Source organism: Sminthopsis crassicaudata, chromosome 3, assembly GCF_048593235.1.
Source record: "Sminthopsis crassicaudata isolate SCR6 chromosome 3, ASM4859323v1, whole genome shotgun sequence".
Lineage (NCBI taxonomy): Eukaryota > Metazoa > Chordata > Mammalia > Dasyuromorphia > Dasyuridae > Sminthopsis > Sminthopsis crassicaudata.
The window spans coordinates 84,936,876-84,950,009 of NC_133619.1; the positions used below are offsets into that span (position 1 = coordinate 84,936,876).

The following is a 13,134-nucleotide window of genomic DNA, read 5'->3' on the forward strand; positions in this document are numbered from 1 at the left end:
TGGATATCATGAGAAACTTTGTCAAATATCTTACTAAAGTCCGATGTACTATTGTCTGTAACATTCCCTATTATATAATTCTAATCACCATTACAAAAGGTTAATTTATCATCAATTGTTCTTTAATATATATATATATATATATATATATATATATATATATATATATATATATATATATATATATATATATTGCTTCTAGTGTTCAGGATTTCTTTTTTAAGGGCTACAAGGCATCACTTTTAAACTTATATTCTTTAAAATTTGCAAAGTTCTCTTCAATAATATAAATATCTGTAAAATAGCCTCATTTTACAGATGAGGAAAGTTAGATAGGTGAATAGATTACCTGGATCAGAATAAGGAAGACTCATTTTCCTGAGTTCAAATCTGACCTCCAACATTTACTAATTGTATAACCTTGGGTCGCTTCATCTTGTTTGCCTCAGTTTCCTTATCTGTAAAATAAGCTAGAGAAGGAAATGGCAAACTACTCTAGGATCTCTGCCAAGAAAACTCTCCAAAGGAATCACAAAGAATGGACACCACTGAAAACGACTAAATAGAATCCTTTAACAATATAATCGGCAAATTGATTCTGAATTTTGTGTAGTTATCTCGTTATACTAATAGGATGTAGAAATGCCAGGTAAGAAAGATTAATGGAAGCACATGGGGAGTAGAGTCATTTGTACAGAACAATTGCCCACAGACCAGCGAATAAATCTAATCACTGGCATTTATTTGGCTTTTCTTTGCTTTCACCTTTTAGTCCCATATCTAGTTCTTATTCTCTGAACTTCCCTCAGAGACAACCCAGAGCTTGGTTCCACACTTTTTTCAGGTGGATTTACTTATTTCTGAGGCTATGATAGGCCAAAAAATGGGTCAGGTCCTGATGGACTCACCTAGCTGGGCCCAACTCATTTCAGGTGAATGCCCCTGGGGCGGGCGTTGCTGGGCAATCAACCATTTGATAAGGAGAAGCCTCCCTAGAGGAATGAGTAAGGATTATTTTACCAACTCAGAGGCTTTCCATACCTGAGGGAATTGTTGGTGGAGAGTTGTTCTCCCCATTTATCTGCCATGCACTCAGTTGAGAGTAAAACTGATGTCTTAAGCAGAATTCCTCTTTGAGATCTTCAATGCATCAGGAAAAGGATCCATTCCACTTTGCATCCGTTAACCATTTGTTGAGGGTGGTATAGAAGGATCTCCTGCTCAGAGACAAGTAGAACTAGGTGTCTCTGATGTTATGTGATTGCTTAAGTTCTTTGAGGACAGGTACTGTTCCTTCTCAAACTCTCTTTTGAGCACCCCAAATCTCTCGAGCACACAAACTCCTTTGCTCTAACAACCAATGTCCTGAAAACTGTTCATCACAGACTTGCTCTTTTATTTAAAAAAAAATTAGATTTTTATTGCTATCCTTTTAATCACCAGCATTTTCCCTTAAATTTACTGCTAAATCCTCCTTCGTATCTTTATTTCAATAGACATTTCGCTGTGTTCTAGAGTAGAAAATGTAGCCCATCACTTCCCCCTCCATATGCTACACCTTGACTCTCTTCCCAGAGATCCATTCCTTATAATAAAACTTTTTTTTTTTTTAAGGGAAAGAAGTGACAAATATTTAGGAAAGCCAATGAATAGGAAGGAAGGAAGGAAGGAAGGAAGGAAGGAAGGAAGGAAGGAAGGAAGGAAGGAAGGAAGGAAGGAAGGAAGGAAGGAAGGAAGGAAGGAAGGAAGGAAGGAAGGAAGGAAGGAAGGAAGGAAGGAAGGAAGGAAGGAAGGAAGGAAGGAAGGAAGGAAGGAAGGAAGGAAGGAAGGAAGGAAGGAAGGAATCGGACATTATTTGCAATGTCCCATAGCTGTGAACCTCTAATTCTGTAAAAAAAAAAAAAAAAGAGGTAGGAGAAAATGCATATTTATATTTTTTTTCCTTCATAGACTTACTTTTCCTATATTCATGTTCATGATAAAAAAAGAGCTATTTTTTTTCTTTGTTTGGATTTTGAGTAATTGTTAAGAGATTATTTCCAAGGAATCTAGAGGACAACATCCAAATAGTTCTATTATGGTCAAGTCAGAATTCCTGTTTGTATATAATACATAATTATATGTTTCTACATAAAATGCACATGATTATACTTAAAATGTATATGATTATAAATATATATAGTATATAAAATGTAAATACCCTGACACATACTAGATAATAAATACTTTTTGATTTTTTCTTTGACATTGAGAATAAATGCTTCATATGCTATTTAAGTATGAATGTCTACTTTCATGGGTAGTGGATTCCATGATGTTAAGATTCCATAAATAGATATCACTGAAATTTAGTGAATTAAAGAGTAGAAAAGAGCTTAAGAAATACATTTGGTAAAAGCACAAATAATGATTTATGTATTGAGACAGCACTAACTCACAAAGAGGTACTTAAGGACTGGAAGAGGTCACTGGCTCTTTGGGAACCATAAAGAGCTTTAAACTTTTCAGTGCTACATGAATTTCAATCCTACAACCAGATTTTTTTGATTGTCCAGGATGAGGTAAGTGACTCCCAATACTACTTGATTTACATTGGAGGAAATCTTAGCTCATGAACAAATATGTCAAAAATAATATTTAAAGGAGAATCCTTTTGCTTGTAGAATTTTAGATAAAGATGAAAATCCTTCCTTCATTTTGGGCTCTGGAGAGTCTTGAGGAAATATGTTGTCAGGGAACTCTAGAGGGATTGGTGTAGTCACAAGCAGTCCCAGAACAAGTATACAAACTAAGTTAGACAAGTTATATTTTTGCAGTTTCAACTGAACCATTTCCAAAGTTTGGCATCCTTGGCCAGGAAATGCTCAGATCCGATGACACGGTAGGCCACAAGATCGCAGCTGATTTGCCGGCGGCCAGGAAATCCAGTTCCCAAGCCCAGAGGATGCAGCTTTTGAATTCTCAGATAGAAGAGGATAGAAGGTACCTCTCCCATTTCCCACTTATATGTTCCCTTCACCTCATTTTCTTATTATTTCCAAGTACTAGTACTATTTCTCCCAAACTGCCTTATATTTAGCGACCTTGTATGTGTTGAATTTATCCATTTTGCATTTAAAAATGTATTTGTTGCCTTCATAGAATGTAATCTTTCAAAAAGCGATCATTTCATTGTTTGTATTGGTTTTTCTTAGAATACTGACTAGCATGTAGTAGGCGCTTAATAAATGCTTGTTGATTGCTTCCTCCCATCAAAAACTACAGTATCTTATAATTTTACCAAAGGGATGGTGGAGAATAGTGGTCATTCTTTATCTGTATCTTGAGACAGAGTTTGTGTTTAGTGTTTTCAATTAAGCATCAGATACTTATTCCTATTATTCTCTACAGTATTATTCTTTCTAGCTAACTCAGCCTTAAGAGGTTGAAGGTCAAGGAAGCTGATGGTAATAGGGATTCAATTAAGACTATGACCAATAAGATTTAGGTTTGGATTATCTCCCTCAAGAGAGAGAAAGATGATAACAGAAGAAAAAGCCGAGCTGCTCAATTCTATTCCTCCCATTTACCCCAATCCAGCTCTGTTTTTATTTTTTTTTGTATATTTTCGGTCACTGGGAGAAAAATCCAAAGGTTCTTAAAACCAGCACAAAGGAGTGACTCCTTCAAACCAAAACAACAAACATTTATTAAATATATAAAAATAAATAAATTAAATAGATAAAAAATAATATCAGCAGAAGTCTCTCAGTGATTGAGATGGATCTTCCAAGAAGTCCTAAGGAATATATCCAGAATTTCCATGCAAAGAGACAAAGTTTCCAAAAAAGGTTTGTCTTTCCATAAACTCATTGAGATTTCTCAGTGTATTTGCTATGTTTGGGCCTTTCAAGGCAAAAATTGCAAATAGGTTTGCCGTGAGGGAAAAACTGTAAAGATTCAAATTGTTGGAAAAATAACTGGTGGGTGGCTCAGTTAGTAGAGAGCTAGGTTGGAAGTCAAATTCAAATTTTGGTTTCAGACCCTTAGTCTCTGTGTAATCCTGAACAAGTCATTTAACTTGTGTTTGCTTTCATTTTCTCAACTGTATAAAGGGCATAATAATAGCATCTACCTCTCAGGATTGTTATGAGAATCTAAAAAGACAATATTTGTAAAAAGCATTTAGCACAATGTCTGGCACATAGCAGTCACTATGTTAATGTACCTTCTCTTCTTTTCATGAGAGACTAAAGCTTGATAAATTGGCTCTATTAGGAGGTTATGGTTCATGTAGAGGTTGTACATCTAACATCCCTTTCATCCTTTCTGTGAAACTAAGAGGCTAGTGGAACCCCAGAGTACCTCGAGTAAAGCTGCTTCTCCAATCCTTGCAATTACAGTGTCCTATGTAATTCCTCCAGAGATTTTTTAAAATTTCTTGATGCCCCAATCCATTAAAGAACTGAATATTAACTAGTTTAATTAAGAATCATCTTAGATGGATGGTATAGTGGATAGAGTACAAATCTAGAATTAGGGAGTCATCTCTTTGAGTTGAAATCTGGCTTTGGACACAACTATATGATTCTGGGCAAGTCACTTATCCCTGCCTGCCTCAGTTTCCTCATCTGTAAATTGAGGTAGAGGAGGAAATGGTAAACCATTACAGTATCTTTGCTAAGAAAAACACCCACATAGGGTCATCAAAAATAGTATATAACTGAAATAAGTAAACAAAACAAAATTATGTTTATAGTTTTTCTTTTGTTGAATATCTTTCATACTTGGTATAAATCCAACCTGGTCATTGTATATAATCTTTTAAATGTGTTGTAACTTATTTACTAATATTTTATTTAATTTTTTTCATCATTGTTCACTAAGACTATTGGTAGATAGTTTTGTATTTCTGCTTTGACTTTTCCTAGTAGAGGTTATCAAAGACTATGCTTGTATTGCAGAGTTTAGATTTAGAAGGATCCCATATTGCAATAATATTCAATCTGTAAACTATTTGAATTAATATTTTTTGAATATTTGATTGAATTCACTTGTAAATCTATTGGTCCCAGGTTTTTTTCTTTTAGGAATTTATTTACGATTCAATCACTTTCTTTTTCTGATGTTGGGTTATTTAAATAATCCATTAATTTTTTTATTAATCTGAATATTTTATATTTTTGTAAGCGTTGATCTTTCTTGAATAGTTTTGCTAATTTTCTTTTTAGCCGAATGTTTGAATATTTGTAAGTATTCATCTGATATTTTGTAAGTATTCAAACTCATAACACATGAATGCTTACATATAAGTAGTTTGTTATATAATTGGAAACAAAATTTCTGATGGTTTCCTTTTTTCATCTCTAATTGTTATAAATTCTCTTTATTTAATTTTTATGCAATTTGGTTTTCTTTTTTTTGAAAAATCACACTAGTGAACTTTATCTATTTTAATAGTTTTTAAGTTTCTAATTTTATTTATCAATCCAATGGGAGGCTTTTTGCTTTTGATTTTTTTGTTAATCTCTTTGATTTTTAGAATTTGTTTTTCTGTTGAGTGTTTTTATTGGTTGTGTTTTACATTTTCTTTTTTGTTTCATATCTACTTTATCAGTGTCTTCTTTTTTTCTTTTGTTGCTGAAAGCATTTAAAGAAACAACTTCCCCCTTAACTTAAACTTCTCCTTAACATATATTTAGGCATGTTATCCCATTGTTTTTATATTATTTAACATTTGTTTCCATGATTTCCCTCTCCTTCCCCTAATTCTTTAGGTATTATTATTTTCTTCTGAATTGTTTCTTTAAAAGGCCTTATTGAGTATACCTTTTATTGAAGTGTAATCAGGAATAATTATATTTATTAATTCTGCTTTTCTGCATTTTTGAGATTTCTATATATCAATATGTGATCATTCCAAAGGTACCATTTAAAAATATATAAACTCCTTTCTGTTCCATTTAATATTCATTAAAAAAAATCTAATATTCTTAATTTTCCTTAGGTTCTATTCAAATCTTTAATTTCTTTCTTTTTTGTATTTTACTTAGATTGTATAGTACTGAAAGTATTACATTGAGGTCCTCTACTATTAAAGTTTTGTCTCTTTTCCCCCTGTAATTCGATGACCTTTTTCTTCAAGAATTTAGATGTAATCTGTGATAAAACTTGGGTTTTACTTTCTTTCCAATTCCTTGCCACATGGTTGCTATTTCTACTTTTTTTGGCAGTGGAGTTCATCTGAATCATTATAGGTTCTACTGCAGACCTTCCCTCTATGTTATCTTTATAGTTTTAGTGTGTTTTAGGAGATGAAACACACTAGAAACACTTTTTGTTTTTACTTTTCCTTGTACATCTAAGAAATCTAAGTATTTTTTTTCATTTGTGATATCTAGAAATGTGATATATAATCTTTTATTTATTTATTTAGATCATGATTTTCAGGTAGTCCAATGATTCTTATTGTCTTTTTGGATGAATTTTCCAAATTAGTTGTTTCTGATATACCTTACCTTTTCTTCTAATTAAAAAAAATTTAGATTTATTTTAATATTTTTCTTCCCTTATGAAATAATTTTCTGTTTGGCTTTATTTTCTTAAAATAGAATTATTAATTTATGGAATAAGACAAGCATTTCCATATCATAATACAATAAAAATAGATGATTGCATATGAAACCATAAATTTCTATGTAGAACTTGGGGTTCCTTTCAAATGCACAACAAAATTATCATGTAACGTTTTTTTCTTCTCTCTTCCTTCTCACCTCTCCCTCCCCCGTCACCATCCTAGCCCTAGAAATGTCCAAATACTCTATCATCGAAGCTATGAACACATCATACGTAAGCACTTGAGCACTACTTATTACCCTAATTGCTACCACTCTCACGGCAGTCTACAGCATACGAGTAATCCACTTCACCCTTTTAAAAGAACCCCGATTCCTCCCAATAAGCCCCCTAAATGAAAATAACCCCCACCTGTTACCAAATACTGTATGTATGTGTGTGTAAATGTAAATGTAAAATTATTCTTTACAAACTTCTATTTATCCGTCCTTTCTTTGGATGTAGATAGTTTCTTTGTTCATCTATTCTTTATAATTAATTTGGTTACTGATAATAGTCAAAATAATTTCTTTGCAAAATCATTCTTAAAACAATACTGCTATTACTGTATACAATATTCTCTTGGTTCTGCTCATTTCACTCTTCATTATTTTGTGCAAATCTTTGCATGTTTTTCTAAAATCACTGAGCTTGTCATTTTTATATCATAGTAGTATTCCATCACAATCTTATACCACAACTTGTTCAGTTGTTCTCTAGCTCTGCAATTTTTAGTTCTTTGCCACCACAAAGAAAGCTATTATAAACATTTTAGAACATGTGTTATTTTCCTTCCCCCCTAATTATCTTGGGAAACAAAGCTAGTAGAGTTATTTCTGGGTCAAAAGGCTTAGGTAGTTTTGTCATTCTTTGGGCATCATTCCCTCTTACTCTCCAAAATATTTGGATCAGTTACAGTTCCACCAACAGTGAATTCATGTCCTAGTTTTTCCACAACCCCTTCAACACTTGTCACTTTCCTCTTCAATCATTTTAGCTAATCTGGTAAATGATGTCTCAAGGTTGTTTTAATGTATTTTTCTAACTAATAATAATTTAGAGTATTTTTCCGGATGACTCTAAATTGTTTTGATTTCTTCTTCAGAAAATTGCTTGTTCATATCCTTTGACCATTTATCAGTTGAAGAATGACTTTTATTCTCATAGATTTGACAAAGTGCTTTATATAATTTAGATATGAGACCTTTATCTGATAAGCTGAATATAAAGCTTTTCACCCCAATTTTTTGTTTTCTTTTTGATCTGGGCCATATTTGTTTTATTTGTATAAATCCTTTTTAATGTAATGTAATCAAAATGATCCATTTTAACTTATGTTCTCTATCTCTTGTCTCTATCCATGTCTAATAAGTAATGTGTTTCATATCCTCATTTTCTTATAAAAATCTCTTTTTATGTTTAGGTCATGTTTTCATTTTGACCTTATCTTGGTAAATGGTGTATGATATTAGTTGACACCCATTTTCTATCTTATTGATTTCTAGTTTTCCCAACAATTTTTGCCAGATAATGAATTCTTATCCCAAAACTTTATGTCTTTTATTTGCTGCTGTAAATTGCATGTCTACTCTAATCCATTAATCTTTATTCTAATTTTCATCTAATTCAATATCCTAAAAAAAGTTTAGGACCTTAAAATTAGGACTTAAAAAAGTTTAACAGCATCTGTTCAAAGTTATTAATTCTCTTTGGCATTTTAATTTTTTGGCTATTCCATTTTTTATTGGTTCATTTCTTCAAAATGTTCTTGTCTTTGTGAGCAAGACATTCTTTTCTCTGAGGCTCTAATTATAATTATTATTTACTCTTTTCAGAGGGTTTACTCCTTGGGCTTCTTTTAATCCAATATATATATATATATATATATATATATATATATATATATATATATATATATATATATCTTCATTGTCTGGGACATTTTCTTCTATTTACTCATATTTTTACCCTCAGTTTCTGAATTTGGGGTTTGTGCTTGGGTCAAACTCTCTTCCTTTACTCCTAAATGGTATACAGAAGCCTAACCTGATCCTGAGTTCAGTGGCTAAAATCATACCCCTCCTTTTGCAGGAATTGCTGAGATTTATTTGCTGCTGTGGTTTGGGTCTACGATGCCTAGATATGAGTTGGACATAAGCTGCCTGAATGCTGGGCCAAGTGTGAGCTAGCAGAATACTCGGCCAGGTGTGAACAGCCTTGATGTTGGTCTGATCCTGTCTTTGGCCAAAGTTTGGTGACCGAAAATCCCACCCATCAATGGACTCTGCTTTGAGTCTCTCTTTTGCAGTGAGACAGATGAGATCCCCAAGTCATCATTGTGCACTACTCTAACCCTGTTTCCTGCTTCAAAAGGGGACCTTTGTTCAATATCTTCCCCTAACTTCTGTGCCATATAATGAGACTATTGCATAGGTTAAGGCTTGTGAGAATCATTATTTTAGGTCTTCTCTGTGAACTCCATAGATAAAGAAATCCTATAAGTCATCTATCAAATCTTCTCCAGATCCGCAAGTATTCCTAGACCTAAAGCACTTTGCCTGAATTTCTCTTTTGTCTTCACCATTCTCTATCTTCTTCTATATTTAGATCTGTACTTGTAAAATCCTTCCCTCCACCCATAAAATACAAGCATGTGTAATTTTAATTTTTGTGTCCTCATTGCTTAGCAACAGTGTCATCACATTCTGGGAGCATGGACATCGGTATGGGGAACTCCTGGTGAAGAAACTCAATCTGCCAGGACAGTTTGACAGCTGTTTTGTAACCTTAAAGAATTTCCTTGGAATACTGAAAGTTAAAATAACTTGACCAGGATCACATAGCCACTGATGAAGTCTTCAATATTGGGTGTAATGAGCAGAGGAACTGATAAAAGTTAATCCCTGAGGCAGGCAGGAAGAAGGCTCTGATAGAGCTCCATGGTCCCAACCTCTGGGAAGGTCATCTAGTCTGAAATTCAAGTTATGTCAACCCCCTGAAATCCACCCTCTGCAGAGGCCCCGAGCAGTCTCTCCTTGCCATGGCCCTGTCAAAAATCCAAGTCATGTCCCTGAGGTTAAATTTTCCCTATAAAATTTACTTGAGTCATCCCATGGCTGCTGCCTTCCTTTGGGTCAGTCCACCATGACATTGTCTGTCTTTCTTCTTATCCCTCTATGCCTAATTCCACTATTCTTCCAAACCCCATTTTTCTTCCTTATGATAACTCATTCTTTTAGGGTGCTAAGTCCCTTTTAGGATTTAGCCTGCCATCTAAGGGACCCCAACCTCAGGGAATGTTCCTTTTGTATTGAGCAATTATGAGTTCCACTGAGGAACTTGTTTTCTGTATGCTCTCCCATTTATTTATTTAATAGATTAAATTTTTATTTTTTTTAATTTATAAATTTATAAATTAAATATTTATTTACCATTCCAGGTGTCTATTGTATCCCTTCATTTTATCTGTAACCTCTTCCCTAAATAAATCTACCTTTTGCCAAAAAGAATGGCTGCTGTGAATTCTTCATATGACCAAACCCCAACTTTTGCTGCCTATCATCATCTTGTGTCTACACCATCCACATCATTTTGGTGCCAAGCCCACGTCAGCCACTATATGTCAATGGATGGACTTGAACTCAGATCTTTCTGACATGAGGCTAGCTCTCTCTCCATAGTGCCATCCTGCCTCTTATCTTAACACAGTAGGAGCTTGTTAAGTTGAATTGCATTAAAGTGTAGAGCTGGATGGCATAGTTCTGCAGCATAAATGTCAATGGTCTCATGAGGCTGTAGGTTCCATTTGTGAAACTTTAATCACTAAACAATGAGTAGTACTAGTGAAAAGTACATTTTCAGTAATTTCAGAAAGTTCAACTTCCTTAGTGATATAGTGGTGGGAAGGAATATTATTGGGCATATAATTGGGCCCCATAAATAGCGTAGTATATCATATAATTTGATGCTTTCTATATTTAGATATCAAGTAAGATTTTCCTGAATATTAATCCTAGGAAAGAGACCAACTCTTTAATATGATGCAAAGCAGTAATTTTAAGCAGCAATTACTGACGTTCCATGATGGTGGATTCTTTTAGTTACCAATAAGTTTTTGGACATATTTTAAAATCTATTTAAAACCAATAAGGGACAAGCAGGACTCCAGTGTAAGAGTACTGCAAAAACTAAACTAGACCTACCCCAGAATCACTCCTATGTACAACTAAAAACCTCCTAAGGAACAAAACTCCAAGGGGGGTCTTAAAAAAAAGCGCAACAACATATCAACATAATTTAACAGTCCCCAGGCCACTTCAACAGTACTTAACAAGAAGAGGCATACCTGACAAGCAATGGACTTTAAAAAGAGAGCAAATCTTTCTTTATTTCTTTGACTAGTGAACCCAGAGGGAGACATGTCAGTATAAATTATAATTCAAAAGAGAAACAGAATAATAACTGACAGTTGTGTAGTGTTTTGTGTAGTTTACAAAGTATTTGCCTTATAACAACTTAAGAAGTACATAATACAATTGTTTTCATTTCTATTTTACAAATGAGGAAACTGAGTCTCTCCAAGTTAAGTTACTTGGCCAAGGTCACAAAGCTAGTAAGGGATAGCACTGTAATTCAAATCCAGTTCTCTTACTTTTAGGAATTAAGATAGGTAATATTCATCACTGAAACTTCTTTAGTAACAAGACCCTAGAAGAGGACTCTTGTTCCGTGTGAACCAAAAGAAACTCCTCTTGGTAGAAAGATGCTACGTTCTTTCTCCTGTAGAATGTGCTGGTAAATTTTTAACAACCAAGTTTCTCTAAGGGGAGGTAGGGGTTGGAGAGATACAATTTAAATTTAATTTACATTATTGACATTTTTCCCATCACTTTCTTGTCAGTCAAGACATTTTAACACTTACCAATTTCTGAAGGTTTTATCCTGACAATTTAATAATTTCAGCAATCCCAGTTTAAGATTGTTCATAGCTCTAGGTTAGAAATCCCTCCTGGAGAACTTGAGTTAATACTTAGTAGTGTAAGATAGGGAGGAAAGAGCGCCAAAGTATTACATTTACTACTCCTGTCAAGACTTTCATTTTCTCTTTTGCATTCCAATTCTGACACTTTACTGTATCATAACTACTGATCTCTCTGACTTCCTTTAAATCCTAATAAAATTTTACCTTCTACAGGAAGCCTTCCCCAATCCCTCATAATTCCAATGCCTTCCCTCTGTTAATTATTTCTTATTTATCCTACATATTACTTGCCTTGTGTACATTAATTTGCATGTTTTCTTCCCCATTATAATATATGCTCCTTAAGGGCAGGGATGTATGCATAGTTCTGCCTTACTTAAATTCCATTCACTTGCAAGTGACATCTGCTAATGTCATTGATTTTCTTTGAGAATGGAAGACTAATAACTTTGCCCTTTGCCCAAGCATTGTATTGCTTGTGTGTTGTGTTGTTGTATTGACTCTGTATGATGCTATTTGGGATTTTCTTGGCAAGGGTGCTTGGCAAAAATCCTTCTTTTACAGATGAGGAAACTGAGGCAAACAGTTAAGTAGCTTATACAGTATCATACGGCTAGTATCTGAGGCCAGATTTGAACTCAGGAAGATGAGTCTTTCTGATTCTTATGACTATTAATACTATTACAATCATTACTTTTCCCTTTAAGTTTAAAGAATCCTTATACAGTAGGTTGATAAACATAGGTGAAAATCCTCTTAAAAAGCCAAAGGAATACTCCTGGCTGACAATGATTCCTTCTAACAGTGTACAATTTCTATTAAATCCCTTTTTATCCACTTTTCTGTAGGAACTCTGCTTTTTTCTCCCTGTGGATGTGCAACAAATACTTCTTGATCGACTCCACAATGGCCTTGGCTAAACTTGTTTGCCCGAGTATTTGCTCATAAATAGCATTTCTCCTGCTACCCTATAAAGCTTTCTGGGGAGGTGAACCTTTGCTAGGATTTATTCTGTGCTGTATTTTTCCTGTGACTATCCAGAGCTCCAAGAACATTTGCACCTGCGGGTAACCTTTCTACCCTGCTATCTGATGCCCTACATAGCCTCAGACATTGGCTATTTGAATATCCACGGGGTCAGGCCTGAGTCCAAACAACATTCAGGAACAAGTTTTCTCCTTGACCCAACAGGAAAGGAGAAAAAAGCAAGATAGGTCACTTGGGTGAAGAAAGTCCAGGTCAGGCAGCTTGCTTCTGGTGTCCAGTTGCCTTTATTTCCAGCAGTTCCATTAACACTTGGCATAGTTTCACTCACCTTCAGCATTTATAGCACAGCCTGTTGACTTAACTAAAGTTTCTTCCTATTCTTGGGACCCTGTGCCTCCGTCACTCACTGGAGCTGGAATTCATCTCCCAAGCAGTTCAGTTCCTGAGGGTGATATATTTACACACAGCTGGGAAATAGCCCTAGACCCCTTAAAAGATCCCACCAAAAAAAATTTTTTTTCCCTCTTTAAAAGGGCATTAAGCACTCAATTTAATTGTTACAAAACCCAAGC

General features: G+C 34.3%; 1 long non-coding RNA gene across 1 annotated transcript; it reads left to right on the forward strand.

Annotated features, from left to right (window-relative positions):
- Nucleotides 1-1,010: 1,010 nt before the first annotated feature.
- Nucleotides 1,011-9,947, forward strand: LOC141564863 (uncharacterized). The gene is made up of 3 exons (XR_012488764.1): nucleotides 1,011-1,284; nucleotides 2,817-2,982; nucleotides 8,686-9,947. It is a non-coding gene; the product is annotated as an uncharacterized LOC141564863 (long non-coding RNA).
- Nucleotides 9,948-13,134: the final 3,187 nt, after the last annotated feature.